This window comes from Emys orbicularis, chromosome 2 (assembly GCF_028017835.1).
Source record: "Emys orbicularis isolate rEmyOrb1 chromosome 2, rEmyOrb1.hap1, whole genome shotgun sequence".
Classification (NCBI taxonomy): Eukaryota; Metazoa; Chordata; order Testudines; family Emydidae; genus Emys; species Emys orbicularis.
Window position 1 is genome coordinate 277,494,711 of NC_088684.1, and position 12,872 is coordinate 277,507,582.

The window sequence follows — 12,872 nt, forward strand, 5'->3', positions numbered from 1 at the left end:
TGTTTAACCAGGGAGCTAAGGGTGTGTGTGTGGGGTGCTACAGCACCCCACATTTTACCCGGGGAGCCGGGATCCCCGGGCACGGGGCCTGCAGCCAGGATCCCCAGGTGTGCAGGGCGGCAGAGGCGTTTAACCGTTAAGCTTGATACTTATTGGTTTCAGTTATCGGTTAACCGATTAAACTTTTACATGCCTAGCTAGAACCTTTCACTGACAAGTGTAGCAATGCACTGTGGTATGGATGCAGCCTGCTTTTCGCTGTGGTGTGTAGCTACATGTACCTTACACAGTGCTGACAGCAATGTGCAGTGTACAGGTAACTTTAGAAAAACATCCAGACCTCATTTTTAAAAATTCCAAGTGATGGAGAATACATCATAACCCTTGATAAATTGCTCCAGTGGTTAATTATCCTCACTGTTAAAAATTGGCACCTTATTTCCAGTCTGAATTTGTCTAGCTTCAGCTTCTAGCCGTTGGCTCTTCTTATATCTTTGTCTGCTAGATTGAACAGCCCACATAAACATTTCTGTGGATATTATAGACTTTGATTTAGTCACCCCTTAATCTTTTCTCTTTAAGATAAAAAGATTGAGGTCCTTGAATCTTTCTTTACAAGTGGGCTTGGTAGAATTCAATTTTTATTTTTTAATGATGTCAACAGATATAATTGTTGTTAAAGCATGCTTTATTTTTAATAATTTTTAAATTTTCACAGTTGCAGGAAATTAATGGTGGGGGGAGTCAGAATAATTATTACTGGCAGTAGACATTGAGATTCAAACATTTAGAGCTTTATAACTATTGAAACACAAATTGTCAACATCGCTTGTCAAAAATATACGAAGTAAAAATGCTTAAATCAGAGTTCTCAAGCAGCATTTTTTGTACTTTGCCTATCTGTAAATTTTGTTTATTGATGAAAATATTTTTTCATTGGTTTGTGTGTATGATGAAAATAACACTTATCCAATAGTTAAGCTTCAATTTTTATTGGGGTGTTTTCAAATAATTTAATCATTCTCATGGATCGTCTCTGAACTTTCTCCAATCTTTCAAAAAATTCTCCTTAAACACACTATTCCAGGAGCACTTGCACTAATGCCAATATAGAGGTAATAGAACCTCCCTACTCCTACGTGCTATTCCCCTGTTTATACATCTAAGGATTGCATTAGCCCTTTTGGCCACAATGTCATTCTGTCATATTCAGCTAATTCTTCTTTAAATAGCATCCCTGTGTGTGATTCACATCAGGATGCGTGTGCGCCTGTGCACTCTGGATTGGAGAGTTTCATCAACAGGGTCTGTGCCTGTGCTGTAGACACCCTCGTGCTCCAGGATGAAGGAAGATAGGGAGATGCAGACCTGCCACCACTCCAGTTCCTCTTTGAGTGACTAGCTGCAGATATGTATTCCACTCAGGTGTGCGTACACCATGCACACTGAAGCCAGAGAACGTTGCTAAGCAGTACCTGCCAGGGCTGCACTCGTGCCTTCTGTCCCTCATAGCCCCTCCCATAGTTATTTACGGGTGGCACTGCCCTGACCCTCCTCGCTTCCTTCTCACCGTCTGCAGCTTAAGTCGGAGTGTTCTGTGTGGTATTTACCTCACCCTTTTCTTGTTAACTCAGAGTTTTCTTCTTCTTTTTTTGGTATATAGTTAGTATTAGTACCTTAGTGTTAGATTAGTTAGTTTGATAGTTTGTTTTTGCCTGGTGTAATGCATTCACTGGGTTTCAAGCATTGTCCCTTGTTTGCTGGGAGTTTATAGCCCAGTGAAAGATGTTTCCACGGGGGTCAGCAATAACAGTAGCAACAATACTGACAGTATTCCCAGAAGTATTTCCGGCAGTCAGATTATCCACTTTAGAGAGAGATCTCAAAGGAGAAGGCCTTCCAATTTCAGCCAGCTGGCCCATCCTTCATCAGCTTTGTGCAAGCAGCCAATACACTGACTTGCATCTTTGCTGCTTTGCCTGTTGTTGGTTGGCTACATAGTATACTTCTGAGGGCATTCTACACCCAAAAAAAATTAAAAATTCTGCACACAATATTTTAAGATTGTGCAAAATTCTGTAAATTTTATTTGTCATATAAATGTGGAGGCTCCAGCATGGCATTGGGGAGCACAGACCACTGGCTGCATAGAGGTGGGAGATCACTGTGCAGCTCCCATCCAGGACACGGACTCAGCGGTGAGGCTGCCCCCAACCCTGGCACAGTGCAAGGTCCAGGCCTGCCCCAGAATCATCCCAGGGCCCTGCTCCTTCATGCCAGGTGAACCAGGTGTGGGCAGGCAGGCTCAGCAAGGCAGGATCCAAAAGTGGAGGGGCTTAATGTAGGGGGATCCAGGTGTGGGTTGAGAGGGTTCTGTGTGGAGCAGTCTGGGTGCAGGCAGCTAAGTGGGGAATCCAGGTATGGAGAGGATCTGGGTGCACAGGAGTTTGTTGGGGGAGGGGGAGTTCTGGGTGCAACAGTGATGGGACTCTGCAGGGGCGTCCAGGTGAAGGTGGTGGGGGGTTTGAGTGTGTGTGGGGGATAGAGCTCAGCAGGGGGGTCTGGGTGTCAGGGGCTTAGTGGGTGATCTAGATGCTGGGGGAGTGGGGCTCAGTGGGGTTGGGATCCAGGTGTAGCTGGTTGTGGCTCGGTGGGGTGGGAATCCCTGTGCAGGTGGCTCAATGGGGTAGTCCAGGTGCAGGGGGAATGGGGCTCATTGGGAGAGGGATCTGAGGGTGGGGGGGTGAGGCTTGGTGGCGGGGTCTGGATGCATGGGGGTTGGGCGGCTGGGGGAGCAGCTCCCTGTACAGGGATCCCTCCCCCTGCAGCTGAGGAACAATGGGTGCAGGAGTTTGCAGAGCTTCCTGCAGTTGGGGAAGAAATCTGGGGGTGGCCCTGGATGCCATGCAGGGGAAGAGGAAGTCGCATACTGCACAGCCGGGACTAGCAGCTGAGCCCGGTGCGGGGTAGGAGCCACCAGCCGGGTCTTCCCCAGTCCTGCGTCCTGCCCCACAGTGATTTACATCTCTGCTGGCTGCCCTGGGCACCTGAAACATACTGCTGGGGATAGTCGCATGACCGCTTTTTGTGGCTTCCCTTTGCTTCCCTGTCAGAAAGTCATTTTTCTGTGGGGAAGCAAAGAAAGCTGCAGGGGACATAAATTCTGCACATACGCAGTGGTGCAGAATCCCCAGGAGTAAAAACTGTATTATCCGGCACTTTATCAACCAGGAAGCTCTATTAACCGGCATTTCTGATATCTCCCAATACAAATCTTCAATCTAGTAACCGGGACTAGTATACTGCCCAGGAGGTGAGGCAATTGCACATTCTGCACTCTTTTTTATGCAAAAGTGGCAGAAGACAATAAGCAAGCTGATATCAGGGATTTATTCAAAAAAGCAGCTTCCAGGGTTTGTCATAGGGTCATGACAGATTCAGCCCAATCTCCTGCACCCTCTACATCTATGATGAGAATTGATGTTGATAATGATGACACTGAGGCAAGATCCTGAAGTGCCTTCTGAGTCATCAAAGAAAGATTAAATTATGTTCAGTATAGTTTTAGTGTTAAGTGTATTTTTAGTGATCTGAGTGTACGCCATGCACTGCCCATAGTGATATGTAGTGTCATAAGATAACCTACTGTATAGAAAATTTTACCTGTATACACCTAAGTGCTTCAAGAAACCAACCATTCTACAGTGCAGTACTACTATTGGATTGGTGAGTACCTGTATACTATTTTATTCTTTATTGATTTTATTGTATTCTAATTCTTTGAAAATTTGGTATTCCATTGGTAAGTGTAAGTCTTAGTTAACAGGCATTTTTTGATTAACCCCCCCCCCCCCCCATTCTCCCCCAACATGCCGGATAACAAATCTTTTACTGTACTTGGCTAGGTTAAGTGCATTCATCAAACTATTAATGTCAAATTCCTTGTGGTGTGTGTGTCTGTGGTGATGCACAGATCATCTACATAGATAAAGCATCTTTTTCTGGGGTTGTTTGTGTAGATGTTGTATAATGTAGGTGCTAAGACAATACTCTTTGGGAGGCCATTCTACTGTCATCATCATCAGCTTTGTTTGCCACAAAAGTTCATGAAGACTCTTTAGTCCTCCAGTATGGTCTGTATTAGTTTTATGAAGTGGTGGTTCTTAGTTAATCGTCGAGGATTCCTTGCCAAGGTACTAACGTTAACCATCATAAGTGGCTGAGAGATCAACAAACACTGCTCTCATAATTAATCCCCTTTCATGTCCATCTTCCATATGTTAAATTCAGAAGCTGTACAGGACAGGACCGACCCCAGCAAAAACCAGCCTGTGTTTGTTGATAAGAAGTGGTTCGATAAGTGGTGTAAGGCAGAATAACAGTAGTCACTCACAGTTTTAAAATATCACACAGGCGTGAGATAGGTTGAAAGTTTTTTGGGTTGGATGGTTAAAAAGGGCCACTCCCTTGGCTTTTCACCAGTTTTTCAGGAGCTTGAGCTGGATGAAAGTGGTATTGAACATACTCAGGAGCCACTTCTGTGTATGTGGGCTGAAATTTTTGATCTGCCCAGTTCAGATGTCATCTTGGCCTGCTGCTTTCCCCGTTTTCAGGCATTGATGCCAGCGTCCAATTCCTTCAGGGAGAGAGACACTGTAAGATCTAGATTGTGGGATATATCCGGGGGTATTTGCTGGAGTAATGACCAGTTGGAAGTGGTCCACTTAACTTTCCCATTGAGTAGCATTGGGTGGGCGAGCTGATCAGCTGAGACGTTGAAATGTCCACTCATCTTTGTATTGTCAGAGTTTATGTATGGTTGACCATGCTTTTTTGCTGTTATGGGTCATATCCATGGATTTTATCAAGTTCTGCTAGGATTTTAGGCATTCTTGACTAATTTCTGTCAGTAAATGTTTGCTAGTGGCTATTGTCATAGGCAAAGACGTGGTCTTAGAATTTTTGTATGCCTCCTACAGTATAGCTGACTGGGGTGTTAGGCAGGGGTTATTCCCTCTGACAAGGTAGGTTTCTCCTAGCAGAGCGACATACAGCATCAATAAAGTGGATGTAGTTCTTAGGTATTGGTTCAATAGGTCTGACAGCTATGTCAGGATCTTTGGAGAATGCCGGCCAGTTTGCTTTCAAAGTTGAACTGACATCAGAACGGTGTAAAGATAGGAATGACAGCAGCATGTACCTCAATTCCAATAGGATGATGATGTGATGTCGGAATTGGTTATAGCACCAATTTTCTATGTGTGAGAGCTAATGTAGTGCTAACAAAGGCGAGGTCAGGTTTATACTCGCACTTCTATGAGTGTGAGTATAAACAAAGCTCTGGCTGGCACAGCACTGGCTGGGATGATTTAGTTGGGGTTGGTCCTGCTTCGAGACCTCATTCTGAGGTCTCTTCCAACCCTAATTTTCTATGATTCTACCGGCAACTGTTAAAAGAACTATGTAGCTTCAAGTGATGAATCAGGCTTAACTGATGAGCACCTGCACACGTCACGGCCATTGTCATTGTTCTCTGTATAGCTTTATTGAGTGGTATGTCTGGTGAAATCACCAATTATGATTCATATGGTACACTTCGTTGTTGTGTGGGCAGTCTGAAGAAATTGAAAAGCATCTCTGGCAGGTAGATAGATGTTATAGAGATCTCTTTGAGCTCAACGGTGAGAAACATGATAATATTCTCTTCTGTTTTGTAGGTGGATTAATGAGTTGTTGGCTTTTTCAGTTGTGTGGGGCATCAGTTGCTTTTGACTCTTTCACAAGCCAGAGGGCACATGGGTCGGAGTCAAAGGTCTTGGATCAAGACTTTTTTAGGGTGTCCAGAACTTCCTGATGAGTGAATGTACTGAACACCAGGAATGCAGGCAGCCTGTATATTGGTAAATGCAGGGAGGGCAAATCCAGGTGGTTGTTCTTTGAGTGATGGTCCCTATTGTATTCCATTGTGGGTTACACATGCGCACTGTGTGCCTGGAGTTGGAGAATTTGAGATGCTGGTCTTTTAGGGTTCTGGTGTGAAACCCCTTGCAGATCTTGCAGTGCTCCTTCAAATGGCTCTCCCTCAAACATGAAGTGCGTGGGTTCACTCCTGGGCATAGACTTGCCATAGTCTTTGCAGGCTTTAAAACTCGGAGACCGAGGCATGTCCCGGTGCCGGGAGAGTGTTGGGGTGGGGGGCACAAATGAAACTTGTAGATTATAACTACTAAAACTACTGACTATAAACAACTATATACCAGGACACTGCGAAGACGTGCTTGCCCAGGCAGGAGCTAAGGGTGTTCCAGCTAGCCATCACTGGCGTTAAGAAGGAACTGAGGGGGTGGCGGGTTGGCAGGGCCCTATATTGAGCGCCATGAAGACGCGACCCCCATGGGCACCCAGGCCGACCTGACGGGTACTGCTAGGGGGAAAATCTTTTGGCTGCTGTGCATGCGGCGCGTGCACACCTAATTGGAATGGACATGAGCAACACATCATGAAGAACAACAGTTACAAGAAGGTTAGTAATAGTTTTTCTCTCCTGGTCAGACCAACTCAACTACTTCTTTCTTCCACTATCTCTCCTACCTTGGGTGATATACAAAATCTGATGAAACAAGGCAACAGTCATTCTGATTGCCTCCTTCTGGCCCAGACAGTTCTGGATTCCCAATCTCCTGCACATGTCATCCCGTCCACTGATTACCATCCTGAACTTCTCCAATCTTTCTGATCCAGTACAATGGCAAGATCAGGCATCCCAATCTATGTCCACCCCACCTCAGAGTGTGGTGTTTGGATGGGCATCAACTATAGAACAGGCATGTTCCTCGGCAGTACAAGACATTCTCTCTAAGAGTAGGAAAGATTCCACTAGAAGCCGTGAAGATTCCCCAAATCCTGGACTACATTCTATCTTTCAAGACATCAGGTTTCGCCCTCAGCACATTCCATCCTCCTGTGGAGGGTTACTGTTTTTACATACCTGCTAACCACTGGATTTTGGAAAGGCTTCCTAAGAACCTTTGCACCCCTGAAAAAGATTGCGCCTCAATAGGACCTGAATCTGGTACTCTTGGTATTAACAATTCCCCCCATCCCCATTTTGAATTAATGGCATCTTGCTCTCAGTCCTTCCTCTCCATGAAGGTCGTCTTCTTTGTTGCTATCACTTCGGTGAGAAGGGTTTGTGAACTCGGAGCTATAATGGTGGACCTGCCATTTATAGCATTCCATAAGGATAAAGTTTCCTTATGCCTACACCTGAATTTTTTACCAGCGGTGATCTTCCAGTTTCATATTTACCAATCCATTCACAGTTGCAGAAGAACATAGGCTCCATTCCCTTGACATCTGACAAGCTCTGGCCTTTTACCTGAAGAGAACAAAAATAATCACGAAGTCCCTTAAACTGTTTATTGTGATAGCATTGACAATCAGGGGACAGGCCATCTTCACCCAGAGAATCTCCCAATGAATTTCCGGCTACGTTAAACTCTGCTACCAGCTGTTGAATCTACCTCCCCTCACTGGCATACAGGCTAGCTCCACTAGAGCTCAAGCAACGACCATGACATGCCTTCAGGATGTGCCTCGCATAGACATATGTAGAGCAGCCACGTGGAGCTCTGTCCACACATTCACAATGCCCTATGCCTTGGTCCAGGACTCAGCAGCGGATGCCTCCAATGTTCCCTCTAATTTTTTCCATCCATGTGCGGAATGAATTTTGTTATGTGCACCATATCGAGGTAATGTGCAGATGTGCGCCACCAGTAGAAACAAAAAATCTAGATATAATATATATTTTTTAAAAGTTACCATAGGGGTAATTACTCCAGCCAGGACAGGTTAGGCATTTTAGAACTCACTACTCAAAGAATTAAATTTAAGCGTGAGAGAAATAAAAATTATGAAATACATAGACCAGTCAAAAAACTAAAATAACACACTTTGAAATAAGTATCAAGAAGTAACAATAATACAAGTATGTGTTGGGAGGTAGGGGTGTGTGTGTGTGAGACAGAGACATGCATTGCCCCTTTAAGTACGCTGCCCTTTTAAGTAGATCACCAGTCTGAAGCCTGCTTGTTCAGACAGAACAGCAGATGCCAGCAAGCTCCGTCCGTCCCACTCCTGGGCCCTATCATGTGTGTGCTCTCTCTCTCTCTCCCTCTACTCCTCCCCACCAGCTCTGTGCAGATAGGGTAGAGGGGAGGGGGACACCCCGACATCAGCGCCCTCCTTCCCCCTTCCTGCTTTGCACAGGAAGCAGGAGGCTCCCAGGAGCCTCTGGCCAGGAGCTCCAAGACAGAGGGCAGGAGCAGCACGGCAGTGGGCGGAGGGGCACCTGAATTGTGCGGCATTTGATAGACTGCTGGGCGGCCGTGCAGCTTAGAGGGAACTTAAGATGCCTTGTTTGGCACGGTGATTCTCCACATGACCCTTCCGTCCTTATCCTCACACCCTCCTCCAACTTAGGTACTGCTTGTCAATCACCCATGATGGAATACAATAGGGAACTATCATTCAAAGAAGAGAAGGTTACTTACCTGTAACTGAAGTTTCTTCAAGTTGTGTGGTCCCTATCTATGCGCCACTTCCTGCCCTCCATCCCCTCTGCTTCAGATCTGTCAGTTTCATGATGGAGAAGGAACTTGAGATGTGGTCAGTCTCCCATGCCCTTTGTCACCTCGGATGGAAGCACAAGGCTTGGGTGCATGTGCAGACCATCGGACACTGCTTCTAAATTCTCTGACTCTGGGTGCATGGTGCGCATGCATAACCCACAGTGGAATACAGATGGGGACCTACATTTTGAAGAATTTCCAATTACAAGTAAGGGCTGGTCCACACTGGGGCGGGGGATCGATATAGGAAACGCAACTTCAGCTACGAGAATAGCGTAGCTGAAGTCGACGTTTCCTATATCGAACTAAAAGTACTTACTTCGGGTCCACGTGGCGCAGGCAGGCTCCCCCATCGACAGCGCTTCCTCCTCTCGGCGAGCAGGAGTTCCGCAGTCGACGGGGGAGCGCTTCTGGGATCGATCTATCGCGTCCAGATGAGACGCGATAAATCGATCCCAGAAGATCAATCTCTACCCGCCGAATTAGGCGGGTAGTGTGGACCAGCCCTTAGTTATCTCCTCTTTAGGAAGCCTTCCTGAATGTGAAAGATCTTTTCAGTGAAGTAGGTTGGTAGTTCTGATGCAGGCTGTAGTCTCAGGATTGATGAAGAAGCAGTTTACCTGGATAGTTCCTTGAGGTGAGATTGGGAAACTTCAATGGAAATTGAAAGGAAGGTTCACTTGTTGTTTACTTTAGCTTCAGCGTAGGCTTTGAGACATATGTTGTGTTCAGCCTTTGTTTTACATCATTGGCATTCGAGTTTCTACCTTCTCTCCATCTGGCACAAAGGAAATCTATGTAGGGAATGGGGAGGAAGGGACTACTTAGGGGCCAGCATGCCCCTCGTTGAGAGAAACATCTGGTGAATCAGCACTGAATGCTAAACTTCTTTTTGAGCAACATTTCTTATTCTTTTCTGAAAAAGGATAAAAATTTGGTTTAATATTATCCCTTCTGTACATTATTTTAATCTAACCTTGTTTGCTGTATACCACCTAACTTGGAACCAGTGATAGCTTTCATAAACAGTTTTACCATGATATAAGTGAAGTGAGTATCACAGTAACAATATAAGAGTGATTTTGTTTTGTAAATTACAGAAAAATATGTTCAGGTCTTCTTTAGTTACGTGAGCATGCAAAGATCATTTTGCTAGCCCATCACATTGACCATGTCACCCCTTTCTTTGCATTGCTCCCCTGACTCCCCCTTCTCTATCACATCAAACTTAAGCTACTTGTTTTCACTTTGAATGCACTTCATGTTCTGTCCTTACCCTGATTCACTCTCTGCTATCCTCTCTGATTCGCTATCAAGAAGTTGATTCCTGCCTATGATGCCAACCTCAATCTCCCAGTTGTTAAATTTCCAAACAAGCATCTTCGTGCTTTCTCCCACGTTGCTCCTCGTATTTGGGAGATGCTCCCAAATACGATGTAAACATCTGCAAAACTCGTTTATTATCCATCTTCAAAGCCCTTCTTAAAACTCCTTTTCCGTAATGCCTACAAAAAAGTGACAACAGTTAGGTCCCTGGTGTGCTGAGACCACTGCCTATCATGTTCCCCAGTATTGTCTCATTATTTTCTTGTACTCCTCATCTATTCTCTTTTATGCTTAAATTGTACCATTCTCTGGGGTAGGAACTGTTACTTTTTTTCTATTTTATACAGCACCTAGCCCAAATGATGTCCTGGTCCATACTAGGGCCTCCAGATACTATAGTAATACAAATAATAATTAATATACATTTTACACTTCTAAAGGTTATATAGTTGTGGGGTTTTGGAGGGGGGTTATGTTGCACTAATACCAAACAGCAGAACTTTAAAACTTAGAGTGTAATCTTTGTTCCGTTTGGAAACAATAAGGTTGAGAAATACATGCATTACAAGTGATTTGAAAATAGTGTACTGAACATGTGCAGTATTACATTTCCTTTACGAAATACATCTGAGATTTAGATGAACACATGGCAATAGAACAGCTGTGCAACTAGACCTTTATATAAAAGCATTACCTTTTCTTTTGTGTATAGTTAATGCTGATGCTATTCCTAATTCTCAGTTCAAATAATTTCATCACTACAACAAATAGCAGAATCCTATCTAAATTTCTAAGGCTCCTTTCACTTTAGTAGTTTTTGTAGGAAAACATGCTTACTTTTCAGACTGTTTTTCTGACTCCCTCTGTGCATCTGGCAACTGTTGCCTTGCAACCTTAATGTAATGTATGAAGGCAATCTACTCTTCTTAAGTTAGGTTTCAGTGGTATTTTTAAAAAAGCTTCATCTGCCAGGTGAGTCAGTGGAACAAAAGCCTTCATTTACTTGCAATTCAGTAAAATGCTTTCTTCTTTGAGTGCTTGCTCATGTTGATTCCATTCTAGGTGTGTGCCTGCCCACGTGCACAGTTGTCGGAGGCTTTTTTGCCTTAGTGGTATTCGTAGGGTTGGCTTGCCTAAGAAGTGGCAAAAGAAGAGCCTCCCGGCTCCTGGCCAATGTCAGGCCATGTGCCCTTCATGGGTGTACCACGGAGGTCGGACCCCTCAGCTCGACCAGGGCCCTCATTGCCCAAAGTGACCCCGGCGGCTAAAGAGCAAGTAGGCCGATTGGCACCGCAGACGCTGCACCAGGCGGCAGACTCAGCTAAGACTCCGACATCTAAGGGCAAGCCGATCATAGGACCACCTCATAGGGTGGTGGAGCACCCTCGATCACCAGATCACAGGTGCAGATCTCCATCTCCGCGGCTTCGGACTCCGGCACCGTATCCTAGGTTGCCGACTAGAAGGCCCAGGTCCTCAACGCGCTCTCCACCTACAAGACATGGGACACCAGAGTCGAAGCACCGGAGTCCTGTACCACCAGTACTGGCGAGCTTCCCATCATAGATCGCCACGGCCCAACTCACCTTCGCCCAGACAGTCTCCCAGATGTTGGTCCCCGCCCAGGCAGGGCCGCTCCTTGACACGGCACCAGTCCCTTTGCCCTGGTACCGTTCGTTGGGAAGGTGCTGTTCCTCACCCTCACCCTCACCTCACCGGTTGCTGACCAGAGTCAGTCGGCAGACTCAGGCTCCACCCTGGTCACCAGAAGGGCAGTGGTCCGAGTCGAACTGGGAGTTCAGCTCCTCGCCAAGAAGGGGTGATGCGCTGCTGACTCATGAGACCGGCACGGCACCTGCAACGACAACGTGCAGCAGGGGCAGTGGCCTGCTCAATGGCTGTATTGGAACCCGTCGGGCGTGCCAGTAATGCCGGTCCCATGTTCCCACCAGCCCTCCCTGGCCACCTCGGACCAACCGGCCCTGGCTCCCTCAGCACCGGAATCAGAATGCAGTGCCGAATCCGATGTGGGGGCAGCATGCTGAACCCCAGCACCTAAAGAGCCGTCCCTGGAGAGGGATGGGGAGCCTGCTCTTCCACAAGTGGTGCAGTTGTTGTCGTTGTCCCCAGATGAAGCGGGGGCGGATCCCTCCCAAACGGACAGTCCCCCCGACAACTTCAAGGAGCACCAGGCCCTCCTTAAAAGGGTGGCTGCAAACTTTAACCTACAAATTGAGGAGGTCGTGGAGGAGTCCAATGACCTCTTCAATGTTATATCCTCCTCCACCCCAGCCCAGTTCATGCTGCCTGTCCACGTAGGGGTCCTTAAAATTGCCAAATCGCTGTGGCAAACCCCCTCTTCCATTCCACCAACTTCTTAGAAGGCGGAAAAGAAGTATTACATCCCTGCAAAAGGGTTCAAATACCTCCTACACGCACTCCCCAGCGGCATCACTGGTCATGTCTGCTGTGAATGAAGAGGGCCAGGACATATACTTACCTGTCTTCTTCCCAAAGGCCTCATACGTCAGATGAAGAATGCAGATTGGACGCCCTGGACATCAGGAGGGCACTGGCCTTTTACATAGACAGGACAAAGGCGTTCCATAAGTTGACGCAGTTGTTCGTTGCAGTGGCAGACAGAATGAAAGGTCTCCCTGTGTCTGCTCAAAGGATTTTGTCCTGGATCGCGGCCTATATCCACTACCGCTATGAGCTGGCAATAGTGCCTCCGCCGGCAATCGTGACGGCACACTCAACTAGGGCACAAGCGTCATCAGTGGCCTTCCTGGCGCAGGTACCAATCCAAGAGATCTGATGCCTAACCATGTGTTCACATCTCATTACGCACTTACCCAGCAAGCTTGTGACGATGCTGGCTGTGGTAGAGCAGTGCTGCAAGCTGCGTGACCA

General features: G+C 46.4%; 1 protein-coding gene across 1 annotated transcript in view; it reads left to right on the forward strand.

The window, feature by feature from the left end:
- Positions 1 to 12,872, forward strand: part of NCAPG2 (non-SMC condensin II complex subunit G2) — a 119,569-nt gene that overhangs the window by 43,899 nt on the left and 62,798 nt on the right. The gene's annotated exons all lie outside the window — the stretch shown is intronic.